Genomic DNA, 20,362 nt, shown 5'->3' on the forward strand with positions numbered 1-20,362 from the left:
AGGTATTAAGTACTGCTGACATCTTATGAGTAATGTGTTCAAATAGTAGTCTCTGGAAGCTACCACAGGTAGATATGGGTGATCTAACACTCAGATCAGATTATGATTAGAATGCAAAGAGGATAATAGTGGCCGCTGAACTGGCAAGACTATGAGTGATCATATAACAATTGTAGCCATTTGGGAGGACTATCATTAGTATAGCCCTATGGCAGTGAATTATCCAGACTGCTGAACATTACTACATTAGTGTGGGCTTAACCTACACAAATCAAAGACTTTGTATATGGTGAATCCTCATCCGTGTTATGCTTATGTTTCAAGATTAGCCCTGATACCTTACAGATAATTTTAAATCTGTTAGCAGAGTTGGCTATTTAGATGACGCAACAAGCGTTTTTTGTTTATTTTGAATCCAAGCGGATGCATGTCACATGTCATTGGAAAGCATTTAAATAGAAACAAGATGGTGGCCTCGTTGCTACTGCACACGGATGCAGATTTCGGACCGGATGGTTCCAAACTGGACATTCCAGGCTCATTCTGATTCTGTACGCATTATCGACTTTGTTTTAGAATCATTGAGTTATTAAAGACATCATCATTGATAGACTAATGGATCTATAGGATCCAAGTGTTTGGCTATACTTATATACTAGTCATATACTTTTATTTATTTTCAGTATTAAGGAACAAAAACCATCAATTTTTTCAGAGGGAATCTTATACAAATAGCACCTAACAGAGTACATATAATATTTGTGAGGCAAATTAGTTAGAAAATACTAAAATGGTGTCTGAGTTCATGAAACTGGCTTAATGATAGCCACATTATGATACTATCCAGGATATACAGTGAGTGCTTTCAATAAGCCCATAATGCAACTGGTTAATGGGCACGGCATGCAGGTCACTGGTAATAGTTTTTGGTATCAACAAACACCACAAACACAATTTTAGGGATTATGGCAATACTTAATGATTTTCTAATGATACTTTTGGTGTTATTCACATTGGAGTGCGGGTGTTTCGTACACTATAGGACTTTGTGGTACTGTAAGGTGAATGTTATAAGTTATGAGAATATGTACTAACTAATTTGTTTTATTATTTATTTTTGTGATCCCTTTTTCTTCCCCAATCTGTATCTATATGTTTATTGATTTATTATACCACAGACAACTGTCTCTAATGTTGAACAGACAATGTTGTTGTTTATGTTATGCCAAATATTAGCCTTGAGAAAGACTGTGATGGTCGCAACACACGTTGGCTAGGATGAGGCATCTATTGTTTTGTTTCTTTTAGTTCAGTGTTTCAATTGACACTGTTCCATTGTATTTTATTTGATTTGTATTTTACCTAGATGTAATAAATCAGCCACCCAGACACCATTGGATAAGCGTCATTTTTGTTTCTGCTATTTTTCACTAAAATAAGAGTATAATTAGAATCTCTAACCTAAGTGTACTTCAAACCTGGACTGCCTCAAATTGTTTCTTCTAGATAAATGAATATGCCTCTGTGTTTGTGGCCCCGGTGCATTGAGCTGTCGAATCCCTTTTGCACTTGAGTTACTCTGGGCAAGCTAGCTCATGTAGTCCCAGAGTGCATCAGGTCCGCTGCTGACTGTGGCCTGTAGTAAAAACAAGGAGGAGCTTGGTACAGGCCCATAACTCCGGGCTTCCCTACTCCCCCTTGGAAGGCAGTGCAGCAGTTTTTCTACTCCTAAACCACTGCAAAATACTTAAGAAGTTTCAGTTCAACTGTACCACTGCATCAATGAATGCTACTGGGATTTCTGACTGCTTCCAATCAGGATTCGCAGAATGCACTCTACGGAAACAAAACTCACTCATTTCTCCAATTTCCTTGGCACTACTCAGCACTCGAAACACTCCTCAATTCTCATCCGCCTCAATCTCTCTACTGCCTTCAACACTGTTGACCATACCTCTATTTATTCTCATTAATATTGGTATTCAGGGCTATGCTCTTGCATGTATATCCTGCTAGCTGTTAAATCAATCTTTTTCCATCCATTGGAACATTAGCTCCACCTCACCTACACGCTCCTTGCAGGGCCTCAAGGAATGGTTCTCAATCCACTTCTCTTCTAACTTTACACCTCTTTCTGTGTAAACTAACGCATTCCTTTGGCTTGTGTTGCCAGCTTCACTCCAATGATGCACATCTACTCTTCTTTCCCATCCTGCATCCATGGACTACACTCCCAGCTACCTAGCTGTGTCTATGCTGTCTGTCACTGCAAGGTTCTAAGGTGTCTCATAGCCAACGCTTTTAAGAACAAAGTTATCTAACTCTGAGCACACAATTCCCCCATAGAGCACCCCCCTCTTATAATAGTTCCGACCTACCGCCTCACCACAGCTCAAAGTTTTCTCAACGTTGGTGTCCATTTTTGCAGCAAATTAAAGTTTCAACATACATTATCTCTTATACCCTGGTGCCCAGAATAAACACACTGAACATGCATTCCGCCTGCATCTATTACCATTATGAACCAGCTGGTGCCCGCAGAGTATAATGCCTAACATGACAACTGCCCAAATGGGAAGCAGTTATGTCTACAGCATCCTACTATTCACTCTGGTACCTACATGAAATGGTACATCCCCCACTCTTGCATAAAAACCTTCCCTTGAGTGACATATTTAGGAATCTTATTTTTATCTTTGACAAAGATAAGATTCTGACCCCTCAGTTGAAAGAATTAACATGTAGCTGGTTAATCCAAATTATTTAGGAATGCGGAGTTAAGGCCATCGCAAGGACAACTGAGATGTTAGGAAGTTAGCAAAGGCATTAGACATCGCCAAATAACTTGTTCTGGGGGTAGGTTCCTTCTCAGGAGAGTAAACAACCATGTCTTAGCTCACTGCACCTTTCTCAGAGGCGACACATTCATGAGCATATCAGTCTGGTCCCATCCACCAGGGCAGTGGCGTACCAAAATTCTAGGTAATACGTAATACTATTCTGAAGAGGAATCCCAAACCCCAGGCACGCGTTTCAGCCTTAACCTGTTATAGGGGTAGGTTCCCAATGAGGAGGGTCTACAAGCACATTTTAGCTCACTTTACCTTTCATAGAGGGGAAATATCAGTATGCATATCAGGTGGGTCCCGTGAACTTGGACAGTCCAGCAACGACTGGGAGAGTGCAGTGAATATGAGAGTGTGGATTGTAAGCTGCATTGTAAAGCGTTCTCAGTGGCTATCATAGTGGTAGGACCCTTATTGGCCTGCAAGGGAGTGCATGTTAATAAAACTGGCTGGGAGGAAGCTAAAGGAAGAACATTTTCAGGAAGTGACTAAAGAAAATTAAGTTCAAGGACATTGATACTGATGAAAGAAAATCACGACAAATGTTGGGGGCAACCAAAACAATCACAGCACAGGCCAGTAAAGACCAAAAAATATTACATTGAAGGCATTTAGCACCTAGAAAATTACAACATATAATAGGCCAGTAACAACCAAATAATTCTAACCAGCCAGAAGGACCAAGACATATAAAACTACAGACCGATTGGGACCAATATCAATTACTAGCTGGGGTACCTGGAGGTGCCCGTGTCCTGATTGAGTGGTGTCTCATGTGCCCTGGAGGATGTAGCTCTTGTCCTCTTGTCGGCAAGTCTTGCTGCAGTTTGCTCTGGTGTTTCATGTGCCCTGGAGGATGTTGCTCTTGTCCTCATGTCAGCAAGCCTTGCTTTAGTTTTCTCTGGCATCTCATTTGCCCTCGAGAAATGTGCTCTTGTCCTCTGGTCAGTAGGTCGTGTTGCTGTTTGTTGTTGTGTTTCAGAAGATCTTGATATTGATTTTCGCTTTGCATCGGATGGAGCTTTTCCAAGTGATGTTCGTTTTTTGTGCAGCATGTTTCAGTCACTGAATGGCTTGAGCACATTTGAGAAAATGTCCAAGAAATATTGATTGACTGTGCTCTCTTCTCATGAATGAACTTAAGTAAACTGTAACCTTGCCATTTCCCATATTTGGAGTGCATGATAAAAAAAAAAAACATTGTAATTATTTTTTTTTTAGTTCCCTTTAAAAACGCTTTAATAAACACTTTCGAACTGTATACAGTAGTAATACGTTTCAAAGGAATAACTAACACATCTAACAAGTTGCTTCAGACACTGTTCAAATGTTGCCTCCCTTACTACCTACTGTAGTGAATCGGGGTGAGCATCAGTAAATGAGGGTGTCTAGGCAGTTCATTTTTGCATCCAAACATAGACTACAATCTTGCAAAATATGGTAGCAGTGGGTTCAACAGTGTGTATTTGTGTAGCCGGACACACATACACGCACACACATGCATATAGTCCTCTTTATATATAAAGATATACAGGTTTCACCAAACCAGTTGGGGTTGACCAAGATGAATGTCCAAAATGATAAAATAACATTTTTCAGTTTCCATGAACAGACTGATTTTAATGAGGGGAAGAATTTAGATGTCGGCCAGGGTCGGTACGCCCGTGTGAGGCTACAACCATTACTGGCAATCCTCCATGCCTAAGACCCCAGATAGAGAGCTTGAATTGCTAGGAGACTAGTGAAGAGAAACACGCAGCGGGTGCTGCAGTAATGGATTGGAGGCAGAGAGAAGGACGGCCATGGTGCTCTCCACACCGAGGTGCCACTGTAATGGAAGGTGATCCTGTAGGCTCTGCAGTAGTGTTCAGGTGTGTCTGCTGATGCTGGCAAGGTGGCTGAGGGGAAATACTGCATCAATCCAACAGTTGCAATCAAAGATAGCCTCCTCCGAACAGTGCTGAATGGAGACCTGCATGCATGGAAACCGGGAACACCAGTGATGAGGTGAGGCCACATGGGATCATGACAAAACGAGCGTGCCATGTAGGGTGCTCAAGCCCCACTGGGCGCTGATGTGGTTGTGATATCCTCATGGCACGCTAGGGGGAAGTTTGCCCCTCCATTTAAATCAAGCAGAACTTCCAATAAGCAATCAAATAGTATTGACTCTACAATGTCCACCCTACTCAATCTTGCTGGACTTCGGTGCTACAGCAGGTTGCCTATTTAGCAACCACATGTGTGACCCTTTTGACATGTACAGCATGTGGATATTACACTGCAAATCTGTTCCAATTTTGAGCCATTTGAGAGATTGTTGTTTGAAAATCATTACTTGTCATACGCTGACCTGCTTGAAGGAATCTGATGCTTCCTTATGTGGTTCAGTGAGGAGGAACATAACAGGATGATACGTGTCTTCTGGTCTTCTGGAGTCTTTTTGATCTTCTCCCTTAGGGCTTATGTTTACCAATGAGCATAGCATCCAAAAAATCGCGAAAGGGGGTATGGGCCTGCATCTGCACACTGCCCGGCATTCTCCATCCCAACCAGCCATGCCCAGCATCCCCAATTTAGACAACCAGACACAGACAACGATTACCTTCATGAAGGAATATCCCACGGTGTACCTCCAGGGTCTGCAGGATACATTGTTCCAGTGAATGGCCAATTTAAAGCCAGAATTCTCTAAGAATGTAACAGAATTGGAAACAGTAGATGCCTTCTTGGAGAACACACTAAATATAGGAAAGCAGGTGAAACCAGCACATTTCAAAGGCACATTAACAAGGCTACTCGAGCCTTTCATGCCTTGTCTGGCTGTGGAGGCAGGGTCGTCTGGGAGAAATGCTGCGGATCTCTGGCCCTTCGGATCTGCCACCCCACAGTTGATCCTGCTACTTTGCCACCCATGCAAGCGGATCATCAGATGCTTAGCACAGGTAAGAGGTACTTCGGCATCTAGTTCACACACATCAGTATGCCCACACATGATACTATGGCTTCCCTTGATTGCCTCCACCCAACTCCGATGTATATATCACCTGCACTGTGCAGCATTGGGTTGGCGGAGGTCTGCGCTGGTCAGAACTTGTCTCTTTGTATGTATCGATACTCTCCTGATGGTCCCTGCCCACCTCCATTCCTTTCCACTTTGCAGTGGAATGGTGCTACGGCACACTATGGTGCAAATACCTCGACCACTGATATGAGCCGTGCCTCTCCTGGTTGGTCTCTGCCCACCTCTGCACTATTCTTGCCCGCTTTGCAGTGGAATGGTGCTACGGCACACTATGGTGCACATACCTCGACCACTGATTTGAGCCGTGCCTCTACTGATGGCCCCCGCCCGCTTCCGGCATCATTATTGCCTGAAATGTATTATAATGACGATGCAGCGCATTGTATTGCCACATTCTCCACATATAACTTGAGCCATGTATCCCAGGATAGACCCCGTACCGCCTCTACACCTTGTTTGCCTGAAATGTATTGTAAATGGTGGTGCGGCACACTGTGGTGCACAGACCTCGACCACTGATATGAGCCAGGCCTTTCCTAATGTCCCCCTCTCGCCTCCAACACCATTCCTGCCTGCATTGTACTGGATTGGCATTGCGGCGCACTGTGTTGCACCATCCTTGACTCCTGGTAGTCATTGAGATCTTCCTGATGACCCCCTCCCACCACAACCACACTGGATCTGCGGAGCATCATTGCGCACCAATCCTGATACCTGACTGGTGCGGTGGCATTCCTGGAGGCAAACCACCTCCACCGGTGGTTAGTGCATCCATTATTCAATGCACATACTCACCTGCTACATCTGTACTTACCATGACTGTTAGCCTAGGTGCCATACCTCGCCGCAACATTTCCTCACAGAGCACAGTCACTTTCAATCACCTCAATACACTAGCCACACACGCCCATAGCCTTCCACCCTCCTCCAGCAGCCTGATCTTTGCCAGCACCCTGCAATGCCTGGCCATATCCCACCAACGTGGACTATGGTATAGAACATTCATTACTGCTAGCATCACTTGTCGTCCGGGGAGGATAGCTCAGCTGCAACGTGCTTCCCTTTCGGAACAAGACGACACAAAAGCAACACTGCTTCGATCCCGGGTCCTCGCTTAGAAACCTCTGGGTATTAAGCGTGTTATAAATACGCAACTAAGACATATTCCTGTAACAGCGCCTCAATGGCCCTGGGCTGTGTGAGCGCTTTAAAAATGCAAATAAATAAAAATAACAAAAAACTTGCCACCCACTTCTAGGAGCCACCAGATTAGCTAGATGAGGAACGCGGACAAACTCTCCCTCACCACCGACGACCCCCTGATATGACACAACAGACCCCCTGCTCATCACCCCTGCAACACCCTCTAAGCAAACAGAATCCCTCAAATGCAGACTAATTCATGATAGATCCTTAGGTGCTCATGCTGTTGAAATCCTTGATGTTATCATTAGACTTTACAAAGGCATCCAAGCCACCACACCTCTGGCTCCCTGACATCCAAGCTTCTCGACACCTCTAGCCCCCTGCTTTCCCTGGCCATCCCACCCAACTATTCTATTTACAGAACAGACCACATAGCACTCATAGCTACATTCTCCCTACAAATCAGGTCTGCCCCCTACCTACCAACCCAGGGTAAGAAATGTTGCTCCTGAAGCTGACCACCAACCCTCAAACCACATTCAACCTGCTCTTGATCTATAGGCAACCTAACAGACCCAGCTGCCCAGACCTTGACATCCCGCTCCTTATCACTCCCTTCATGAAACCCTCTACTAAATGCATCAACTTGGGAGACCTTAACCTTGGCTACTATGATGCCACTGACCCCAAAGCCTCCGCGCTCTTAGAGACATGAGCTTCACCCAACTTTTAACTGCCCTCACTCCTTCTAGAGGGTGCATCCTTGACTGCATTGTTACGGCCAATGCTACCATTAACATCTCTGCCATCGACACAGTTCTTAGGACTGACTATTTTCACCTCCGCTCTAATCTTTACCTGACTAAGTTCCTCAAAACCTGAGCTGTGCCATTGACTCGATTCAAGTCCGCAATACTCGTAATCTGAAGTATAAGGATCTTATGCCTTCAGTCTGCGCTTCGCTCAGCACAAATGCCCGAGCTCAGACCCACTCTGCACATGACCTTGTGCTACGTCCAATGATCATACCAAAGTCAAAACTATTGGCTTTGGCCATGCTTGTTTGTAAATACATCCGCCGTATTCACATTCGTCTGCGAATAGTCATTTCCTAACTCTGGCCTGTCTGAGGATAAACAAGACAATCAAACATCACAAGGACCCTGGTCTAATATTAGCTAGAACAATTTTGATAAAAACAAGAGCGGGAAAATACACGCTGATTGGCTCTCATTATCTATGGTCCAATTGAAATACATTTCGGAAAATGGGAGAGAAATTGCAGCAAATGATTTTCTAAAAGCAGCAAAGTGGTGCTTTCTTAGCCATGAAAGGAAGGAAGGCTGCACTGGGTCGAACAGACCAATTGATGACCCAGACATACATGGCTAAAATAGATCAAGTAGTTGGGACTGGGCGAAACTGCTCAATGATTGGTTGACTGTCCAATAGGTGGGGGTTACTACTTTTATGCAGGATTCAGAGGAAGCTGAAAAAAGAGTCATGGCTCACAATAGTCTAGGGTGCCAAAGGAAAAAGTTACAAAAGCATGCACACCTGTAAAGGGGCAGAAATCTGAGGCACATTTAAAAAATATTGCCATCACCTATGGAACAAATAATAATATAACGATCCCTGGATCCTCCCGCTTCTGAGTTCTGCAATATTAATTATTCCAATCACCCAATTTAATTACACTTTATGCATTCACTTTGGAAGAATAAGAGGCTATATCCAATTTGCAGGATTGTAACCTATGAGGTTACAACATAACGCACTGAGGTAAATTCCCAGCGTATAAGAGAGTGTGGTACATAAAGCTCTTTCCTAATGGTGGCAACTTTGCAGAGGTGCCAGTTCAAGTTGGGGCATTATTTCTCTGTTTAATCAAACAATACTAGTCACACATTCACTAAATCTTCTTGATAATCCGGAAGTGGCAGGAGGCGTACACTTGAGAGCGTCAATGGTAATCCCAGGTCCGGATTAGTCTGGAATGCAGTGGTGGGAAGTGGGGCACATTTTGGTGATATGTCGGAAGTTTAAAAGTGCCACATTTCTAGCTTAACATAGGTGGCACAAGAACAATGTGCTACATCACAAACAGTGTCTTGTTCACCCTACTGTGCTATGATACTTTGCACCATAGACGCGTGCCTATGATGACCTCGCATATTCTGAAACCACTGCTGCTCTCCTAACATCATATTTTACGCGCCAGATGTGTAGCTTTTATGTCATTAAGTGTGACGCAAGAGTCCGGCATCTCTGCAGCGGTGCACATGAGTTAGGGAGACTGCTCCGCTCACATGTGGATTACTGGGTTACAGCTGACATTGGAGAGAGGCTTGGCTGGAGTTTACCTAACTACCTCCGCTCTTGATCCTATCCCATCTCCCCTGATTTCCTCAGTCTATCCGCTTCTTATTCTTTACCTCACACCCTTAGGTAACCTTTCCCTTGTCTCCTCTATCTGTTCCTCTTCTTTTAAGCATGTAGTCCTCATCCCTACTCTTAACAATCCCTCATTAGATTCCTCCCTTCTGTTTAATGTCTTCCAAACTTCATCTTGCCCATTTTATCTAAAGTTAAGGAATGGCTTGCATACTCTCACATTTCCTCTTTCTTGCACATCCACCATCTTCCCCTCTCCAATCTGGGTTCTGCCCTTCCTACTTCACTGAATCTGCACTATTACATGTGTCTAACTCTCTAATCTGCTCGGCACAACAAGCAGTTATTAATTCTTCTTATTATAGACCTTTAAGCGTCCTTTGATACTGTTGACCACTCTATTTTTCTTTCCTCTCTCTTCTCTGTGTTTCTGGGTCTGTTGTAAGGTTGTTTGAATCTCCACCTTCTACGTGACTATCAGTCAGGGTTCTGGCAAAAGGGAGGCATCGAGACAGCCTCTGGCGGATGATGCCATCCAAATCATGGATAGGGGCGACCCATGCCTCCTTGCCCTCCTTGTCGTCTCGGCTGCATTCTAAACCTTCAGCCACTGCATTCTTCGCTTCCACATTGCTCACATGGTGGAATTCTCTGGCATTGTCCTGAATTGGTTTACCTCTTACCTCTCAGGCAGACACCAGGTTGTCCAGATGTACTTGTTGCGTTCTAACAGAATCCAGGTCTTCTGCGGAGTCCCCCAAGGCTCCATCCTCTCAGCAATCCTTTTTCACCTTTACACGGAGCCTCTGGGCACTCTCCTCAGAGATCCCAAAATAGCCACCCAACAATACTCTGATGATACTCAGTTGTACATGAGAGTAAATGGCGCTTAGGACATCATTAGTCTCTGCGATTACCTAGCCATGTTCCAGTCGTGGATGTCGACTGCCTACCTCAAACTAAACCCATCCAAGACTGAATTAGTCCTCATCGCTCTGCTTACTAAAAATCAACTTGTCTAACAATGGCTCAATGAGATTGCGCCTAGAAGGATTTGACCCACAATTCTCAGACTCAGCAAAATCCTTTGGCTTCACCATTGACATTAATCTATCCTTCCAGAAAAACATAGCCATGAAGGCCAAAATAGCCTAGATAAGAATCTTTACTGTAGAGGAGCAGGTAAACACTATCTCACCAGTTCCCGCCCCCTCACCGCCATCATACTGGAACATTCAGAGAAGAGCAATAAATGGGACCCCCTGCATTGTTCCCAAACTGCATCGAGTTAGTGAGAGACATTATGCACTCAGACAGCCACACAGAATGTACTCTGGCATTGAAAGTGTGGAAGGATGTCCCATGGAAGAATGCTACATGGAAGGATGTCAACTGACAAGATTTCAGAATGCATCAATGAATATTATGGACGGACGTTAAAGTGGAATCTGACAGACAAAGATAAATGAAACTATGCTGAAACGATATGAAAATAATTAGAAGTAATGATGTAACTGAAGTACTAAGAGTAGCATGTATCTGAAGCTAAAGTAATCATGGATCTAAAGAAGATGAAGTAACTTACTGACCCGTAACTGTAAACAAGCAGTAGCGCAAGGTAGAAAGAACATGTCTAGAAGCTTGCTATAGAGGAATATAAAACGTAGCAAGGACGGCCATAATGGGAAAATGGACGCTGACCCACCTTAAACTTAACCAAGCTACCTCAGAGATAGACCGAGGCTGTAGAATCAGGAGACGTGTAAAAACTGCTCCGTGTGCAGAACCAACGATGAGTCAAGTGTGGCTTAGAGTTAAGGATGCTATCTCGAGAGCACACAGGCAGTATATGGAAATGCTCTTAATGTGAGACATTTTTCATAGATGAAACAAGAAGAAAACATCTGGGATAGCCAAACTAAAAGTCAAATAAAAGTATACAAAGTTCATATGAGATAGAGTGAGCATGTCTCTAGAGGCCAAAAGGAGCAACAGCACCTTGCATAATTAAATCAAATAGTAGTAAATAGAATGATGAAATGAAACAATTCATGGTCTCTTCACATGTGACACAGAAGTCAAAAGCAAAGGCTATTCTTTAGAGCCCCGAGCTAAGGTAGTGGTGTGCTCACACTCCCTTGAATGTTCCAGAACAGTGAGCAGGCACAAGGCCAAGTACAAGTGGAAGTCTTTGACTGATGGCCTACTGATGAGAGATGATGAACTAATTGGAAAAACAGGGAGTAGTTTGACGTGATTCAAACACCTGCGTGTTGTATCACATATATGCTGCTAAAGAGCCAAAAGTCCAAGGTTGAGAGGGTATGCCAACCAACCAGTGGAGTTGAGGGATAGCCTAACATGCAATGTAGCATAGACAAATCCACTGTTGTTTTTTCCCCTATAATTAGTACTAAACTTATTTAGAGGTAGTTCAAGGCTTGCCCAACAGATAAGGGGTAGGCAATGATGCACTAATCCTTATATGTTCTATATGTAGATATGTTTCCTTAACCAATCCCTTCCCTTAATAGGTTTTTTATTTTACGTAGAATGACATCATAGATGACGCATATTGGGGTATAAGAAATCCATATAATTAAGCTGCTATGTGAGTGTACAAGCATCAGTCCGATTTCTGTGAGATCTACCTACGTTATTAAATTAACAATAACGTAGTACTTTGCCATGTTCTTTGAGTCTGTACGATTATTTGGTTTGAGATCATTTTTGTAATCCCATCGAGCACAAACAGATGCTTCAAGGTGCTAGAGCACACTACCCTTCGAAAAATAAAAACCTTCATCCTGCTGCAGGACTTCTGGACCCTATTGCAGGCCCTTGTTGTCTTGCGCATCGATGGGGTACATTTTCTCCTAATATGGCTCTCAGCTGCTTACTTGGCTCACCTAAAAGTGGTCCACCACGCTGCCGCACATCTTATTATGGGAATACAGAAATTTCACTAAATTATCCCCATCCTACCCAACTACATTGGCTTCCACTACACACTAGAATACTGTTCAAGACTGCATTATCATCTACAAAGCAGTCACATGTAGCACACCAGTATACCTGGCAGCTAAACCCCACATATCTGGTGGCACATGCTCCTTGATCGGCTTGAATCACAACTCGTCTGCAAAGAGAGTACCCAGAAATAATCCTTCTCTTGTCATGCAAGAGAAGGATTGTTCAGTGTTACGCAGATGACACATAGCTCTTTTTCAAACTCCCTGCTGACACTCTTGAACCCTCCATATTCGCTGAAAGCCTGTCTGCCATCCAGTCCTGAAGCGCCTCCAACCATCTCTGCTTCAATGCCTGTAAAACTGAAATCCTTCACATTGGGACCCCTGCTCCCTCCTTCTTCCCCTCCCTCTGGCCTTCCTCTTTGAGCTCTCCCTCTGCGCCTTCGACTGAAGCCAGAAACCTTGGCGTCATCTTCAACTCCTCTCTCTCCTTCCTCCCTCATACTCAGGACATTGCCAAGAAGTCCCACTTTCAGCTCTTACTTCTCAAAGGAATTGTACCTTTTCTCACTTTCCCTCAGATGCTCAATGTGACCCAATCCCTAGTTCTCTCTAGGATTGACTACTGTACTAGCCACCTCCTGAGTCTACCATCTTCCACTCAGCAACCCTCCACCAGCTAATCCAGAATATTGCAGTGAAATTTCTCCCTGGGCTTAAGCCCATGGACTGCATCTCTCCTGTAATAAAAAAGCCTCACTGGCCCCCGGTTGCTGCAAGGATTAAATTCAAATCCCTCTGCATCATCCTCAAGGCTGTCTGGGCCCGGGGATCACACTATCTTCAACTTTATCTCACTAAATACTCTCCCTCTAGACTACTGCGTTCCTCTGGCACAAAATCTTTGTGTGTGAAGCATTTTGCTAAACAGAGAGTAGGTGTCGTTCACTTTCCTCAGCGGGCTCCCTCATATGGAATAGCCTCCTCCTCACTCGGCGCCTTGAGCAGGATCTTCTCAAATTTTGAAAGTTCCTTAAGACTTTCCTCTTTTCCTCCTCTTTCCATTCTTATCTCATCTGCTAATCTCACAGTTGCTACGATCTGTGTGCTTGGACCATTGCAAACTCGGCACTCTGACCTCCCACACTAATTCTGCACAGCTCCTGTCTATCCACAGCACTTGCATCTGGACAGCCTTGGGCATGGTGGTTCGCACTTACACTTCCCGTGGCCCCAGTCCATGTAACACTCAACATTCCTAGCACTTCATATGTGGCTCACCCATGAGCTTGGACATCCCAGCACTTACCTCCTCTTCCTTGCTGCACTGCATGTTCTGAATACTCACAAGGCATAGTAGGTCTATCCCTTATACCCCCCTCTGTTCTTAAATAATGTGTTTTTAATGGTTTTTCCCACCTTTGCTGCCTCCCTGCCCTCTGGGTGCTTTGAAACAATATGTTCTTATAATAAAATAAATAACTGCTCCCACCCGGAGGAACTCGATCCTTGTGTTGGCTCGGAATGCCCCCACATTTCTCCAATTTCACGAATCTTTCAAAACATGGCTCTTTAAACAACACCTGACCAAGGACTTCCAATGGACGCACATACAGAAGCACAGACCTCACAGTACTGCGCTACTGGTAAAAGATGGCAGCACAAATGCCGGTTCCCACACTGTGTACATAGCTCTACTGCTCCCGACCAGGTCCGCCCTTTAAACAATAAAATACAAAATTAAAATAATCCAACATTTCTAATCATTCCTACTCTGTTTCCGGTGCTGCTCAACTTTCTTCCTCTCGCCTGCTTCTTTATGGTGTACATCAGAGTTCTGTTGTTGGTCCTCTCCTCTTCTCCCTTTACACCATTCCTCTCTCTCCCCTCATCAGCTCCTTTAATCTTTCCTGTCACTTGTGTGCTGGTGGCACCGCCATTTTCTTTCCTTTCTCTTCTTTCACTCCATCCCTCCATGCCTCTGGGATGCAATTATGAAGTTATGAAATTGACTATGGATTCGGAATTCCCATACACTCGTGCTACTTCATACAGAAAGACTATGACCAACATGCTGGACCTGGTTGCCCCTATGAGGTGGAAAACTATTAGAGATGGTCCCTGTCATGACATCTGGTTTACTCCAGACCTAGGAGTTCTCAGAAAAGAAAAACAACAGGCTGAATGGGTCTGGCAGAAATCTAAAACAGAAGTCAATAAAATAACTTGGAAAGGTCTTGCTAAAACGTATAAGTTAGCCATTCATGAAGCCAAAAATAACTATCATAATGCTCAGAAAAAGAACACAGAGAATAATTCAAAAAGGGTTTTTATATTTTAAGATTATTAGAAAAGCCTATGGCTCAGTTCCATCCATGTTTCCTCTCCAATACTGATTGCACAAGGGCACAACAAGCTTTTGCTCATAAAATCGCCAATGCATGCGAAAAAATCAAGAAAGATTTGGTTTCTAGCTCAGCTACAAATACGGATGAACAGTTTGCTGCCTTGAGTAATAGTTCCCAGGAAGTCAAATAAACATCTTGTTCCTTAGAATTCACATTCCATCCTATCATAGTGATTGATATGGAAGATGTCTTGAGCAAATTAGATCCCACTTCATGCTTTGAAGACGTTATTCTGCCGAACCTAATTCTAGAGAACATCAACATTTTTTCTGCCTTCCTCACACGATTTGTTAACTCATCCTTCGCACTCAACAGTGTACCTGACATCATTAAGAAGGTCCTAGTGACTCCATTAGAGAAGAAAACAGTGCTTAACCCAAAGGACACCGCTAACCTCAGACCGATTGACAAGATAGCCAGTATGCAACTTAAAGCATATCTGGAAGCTGCTATCATCTTACATTCTAGGAACTCTGGCATTCAACCACACTACAGCACTGAGTGCACCTTGTTGGACTTACATTCGAACATGTTGAACATTCTGGACAGAGGGAAATCTGTGGCTTTTGACCTCCTCGGCCATGAGCCTGTTTTAACCACTCTAGCTAAAGTGGGAAACTGTGCAGATAATGCTATCCACTGGGTCCAGTCGTTTCTATGCAACAGGAGGACTGCCGTGCATTGGGCCAACTCTATGTCAGCTTCAGCCCCGATATCCCATGGGGTCCCTTAGGGTGCTTGTTTGTCGCCAGCGTTTTTTAACATCTACATTGAAATACTCTGTGACATCCTTGTCAACATTGATGAGCAGTTCACTAATTACACTGGCGACACACAACTGTTGCTCGAGCTGGATGGGACATACAAGACAGAATCTGATTGTCTGAGCTGTATCTACCAAAATATCAAGCATTGGGTGTCGTCCCACTGGATGTGCCTGGATATTTGGGTCCTCTCAATCCAGGATGAAACTTTATCCCAGCTGCTCAAGCTTCACTATCGAGAATTGTTCTATCCCTGTTCTTTATGAAGTGAAAAGACTGAGTGTTTTCCTGGAAGCATCCCTGGGTGCAGGATCACATGTGAATTACATCTAAACTTCGGTACTATCGATGTAAGCTCCTTAGACAGATTAAACATTTCCTCTCAAACACCATTCTATTTCTCTGGCATGTGCCACAATTCTCCCCAGAGCTGATTACTGCAAAGTTCTCTTGGGTGGTGCAAAAAAGAGCTGCATTCATAAACTATAAGTGATTCAAAATGATGCCTTCACATTGCTAAAGATCTGCCCCTGAAATCTCATATATCCCAAAGAGCTGCAATGGCTTCGAGTAGCGGCACAGGTGCAGTTTAAAATACTCTGACCCACAAATATGTTCAGGGCGATGCCCATGCCTATCTCAAGGATAGATTGGCCAAACACTGGCTTAAAAGGTCTTTCTCTACCCTGGCTCCTAGAGCTTGGAACTTCTTACCTTTGAAAAGGCAAGAAAGTAGCTTGATTCCATTTTGGAAACATCTGAACACGTTCTAGTTTGAATACGTTCCTTGTCCACTAGCTTGTTCTTCCCTTCTTGTCCTGTTGCCCTGTCTTTGATGTTATGTCTTGACTCTCTAAGTGAGCCTTGATGCCTGTGGGTTTTTGGCACGAAAGAGATAAAGAAAGATAGAAAGTAAGGAAGAAAGTAATCATTTGCCCCTCTGTCCTTTCCTTCACCTCCTCTGCTCGGAATCTTGGGGTCATCTTTGATCCTTCTCTTTCTTCCACTGTACACATCTCCAGTACTGCCCATTCAGCCTGTTTGCATCCCTACCATCATAGGGGTGCTTGTCCTTTTCTTTCTTTCCATGCTACTAAACTCTGGATCTACTCCCTTAGCTCAACTATTGATCTGCGTTACTGCTTGGCCTTTCTTCCTCTCATCTGATCCCACTACACTGGGTCTTCAGTCTGCTCTCTGTCTACTCATCCAACTCCCCCCTCCTTCTAATGGTACTCGGTCTCTTCTCTCGTCCTGGCTACCCTTTTGACCTTTACATACTCTTTCACTTCCTCTGCTTGGCGTTCAAGTCCCTCCATGGCCTGGCTCCCACTACCTGCGCTCCTTAGTATCTTTCCTCTCTCCCACTCACTCTGTTCGCTCTCAGTCCATTTTCCTCTCTCTCAGTTCACCCCCGTGTGCTTCTTTTTGCTTTTGTTATTTCCCACGCCTTGTTCACAAGCATTGGAACACTCTACTGCTTCAGATTCGTCTTCGCCATGCTATCATGGCTTTCACACTTATCTGCCCCTTTCTGTTCCCCACTTCTAACGTCTGTTACAAGCCCCTTTGGTCACTGTGTTATTTTGTACCATTGTAATCCAATTAAAAATACATAACAGAGCTCCCTAGGGTCAGATCAGTGAATGACTACAGTAGTCGATGCTACGGAACAAGACGGAGCCCGAACCAATTCCTTGTGCAGGCAGGCTGGAAAGCACATGTGTGGAACACATGTTTTCCAGTAGTGCAGATGTTAATGTTTGCTCCTCCGAGGGCCTGGTTTGAATAATCAAGTACACCATTGTACTTTTCGCTTCAGCACTATACGAGCACAGAATGGCCTTTAAAGCAATCTTGAAGAGATACTTCTGCAGAGAGCATCTGCAGCCTACACTGCAGGCCTTTTCAGCCATAAGCCAGTGCTTTTCGGCACCACAGCAGGCACATGAAAAGAGAGCATGCAGATTATTGGTTAAAGAATTTCTGTACAGTATCGATTTGACAAGCAGAGACTTCCAGACGCCTTTGGGCATGATTAAACTTGACCTGAAGCCTAGTATACACATCCAAACTGCACAACCAATAGTGTTGCACTACTGGTTCCCACCAAGACACTATGGGAACTAGTGTATTACAGTCTCCCTTCAGAATGATCTTACAGCAGGTGCTGTAGGCCAGGCTGAGGTACACCTCAAGGTTCATCTGCTTTCCAACAGCACTAGACAAACAACCGGTCAGATAGCACAGCGAGTAGAGTGCTCGCTTTGACACACGGCAGGGCGTAACTCAGCTTTTCATCCTTCCGAGGTCGATAAATGATCACCACACACCGGGGGTATGCAGCGCCCAGATACCTGAGGGTTTGTAGTGCTATATAAAAAATAAAACCTCCTGATTTCAACAAAGTGAATGCTGTCTTCTGCATGTCGACAAACTTTCCAAATGTGAATGAGGCCATTGACTGCATTCATGATTGACTCACTGAGTAATAGGAAAATGCATTATACTATAAAGTGGGATGGGATGCAGACCATCAGGCAATGTAAAGCTAAGCCAGTACCATAGCCCAGCACACAAAGCACTCGCTGCTGCAATCTGTGTGTGGTCTGCAGGTTCGAATCCCACCAAGACCAGCTCCCTTTTTATCCTTCCAAGGCTGGTGATTGAGTATCAATTTCGGTTGCTTAATAGTATTAGTATATAAACATTTCCTTTGGTGAAAGCCATTGATATGTTAGTTACAAATCTGCAATACATGAGACCAGATGTTGCAAATGCTCAATGGCCACAGATTTAAGATCCATAACTCTAGGTTTGCACCTGTATTGCAGAAAGACATTGGAGAAGGTTTAAAGCCACATTCTAGAGATTATTTTATTATTAGTATAGATGACTTTTTAAACAGACATGCGAAAAAAAGAAAGAGGTAAAGTAGATTAAAAGAGGATAATAAAACATAGAATACAGAAATCATCCATTCAAAGGATGCAAACAGTGGCAATAACAGAGCCTAATCTACACACATCTAACAATATCAAGCTCAAATCATTTTCCTATGAATTCCAAACAGTTTGCAATTTCTCGCTAGAGGCAGGTTAAATGGTAAAGAAATGTCGGATCATCAGCTGCCATATAATGAGGCCACAACTGGTTATGGGTTAGGAGTGTAGTTTCAGCCCCTCCATGTGCCAATAGAAGTTTCTTCTGCAGTGCACTGAGTTCCCGCAAATCATTCAGAAGATGTGCCGCACTTTCAAGAATAGCAGTCCTACGCCGGGGACAGGTTCTCGGTGATGTAACAGGTTTGTTCCACGCCCCCTTAATTTCACCATTTATTTTTACAAGATTGAATTTAATTCTCATATAGACCCTTCTAGCCCTAGAACTAGGGTATAAGCCCCATACTGGAAACACATTTATAGTAATCTCTACAATGAACCTTAATGGTGAGACCAACCTTGTGCTACTCATGGTCTACCAGCATGAATTATTTGTTGATATCGGCTTTAACAAAGGCCTCACATTCAGTTTCAAGTCCCTCTTTGAGTTTGATGTCATTACTCCAGATTTGCGTTTCCTTCACCAAATGATACACAGCAGTTGCCTTACAGCTGGTATTCAGGGTAGTATGGCCCACAATATTATGGAACAGTAATGTTTTTGAGCAATTCTTGTTTTACTTCCTCATCAAATTATATCTTCAAAGAATAATAATGCATTTGCTAATGGAAAGGTTAATTCAGCCCTCAGGTATTCTATAGGTGGACAAACTCATTCTGAGGCAATAGCTGTTGAAACAGAGAGTAATGCAAATGTATGTGAGCAAAAAATAAGCAAGATTTTCTCAAATTCAGCAGCCATTGTTTCTTGTCGTAGATGTCGCATAGATTATCTAGAACATAATCTCAACAAGAATAAAGTTGAAGTAACCCTAAATTCAGACGTTGCAGAACATTACTATCAACACTTGTGCTAATCCAGCAGGACAGCTTTTATGTGATGTGATATAATATTTTATTTATATCGCGCTCATACACAAGTGTTTCAGAGCGCGACCAAGCAAAGAGTAGGGAACAGCGGAGAACAAACATAGAGATCTTACTAGGCCTAGTGACATTAAGAACGTGCAAGTGCCTGGAAAAGGGAAAACGGGGGAGTGCGTGGAAGGGGGAGAAGAGGAAAGTGAGGAACAGAGGAGAGAACATAATAAAGCGAAATAAATAAATAAATGCAGTGAAAGGTGGTAGTGCAGCCAGCGAGTGGCAAGGGCATGATTAGTCAGATAGGGTATATCTGATAAGTGCAGAAGAAGAATGGGGGGCTGTATGGGTACAGATACAGATCCAGTGCAAGGGGTGGCCCGGAGGCAGTGCGGGAGGGTGGCAGGGTGTGCAGGTACCTGGGCCCGAAGGACAGAGGGTGTCCAGGTGCACGGTGTCGAGAGAGAGAAGCAGATCAGCAGGGGAGAAAAGGGGCAAAGGCAGAAGCCAAGAGGAAGGTCTTGAGATGCTTACAGAACCGGAGACGGTTCACCGGAAATGGTTTACCTACTAGAAGCTAGGAAGTGTCAATGTAATTCCTTCATTTAGGCATTGGACACTTGCCAGCTGCTTTTTGAGCAATCCTCCTGCCGCTTGGTACATGTCATTGGGCTTCATCTTTATCACAACGTCAAGTGAGCCATGTGGTTGTTAATGTAGTTTCACCTATCACAGAAACTGAGATTTTTTGCATCAGTACCATCAGTGCCACACACTCTACTGAGCTGCGTCCACTTTGAGACCTTGGTGGATCCACATCACTG

This window comes from Ambystoma mexicanum, chromosome 5p (genome assembly GCF_040938575.1).
Source record: "Ambystoma mexicanum isolate Mex_15411 chromosome 5p, UKY_AmexF1_1, whole genome shotgun sequence".
Lineage (NCBI taxonomy): Eukaryota > Metazoa > Chordata > Amphibia > Caudata > Ambystomatidae > Ambystoma > Ambystoma mexicanum.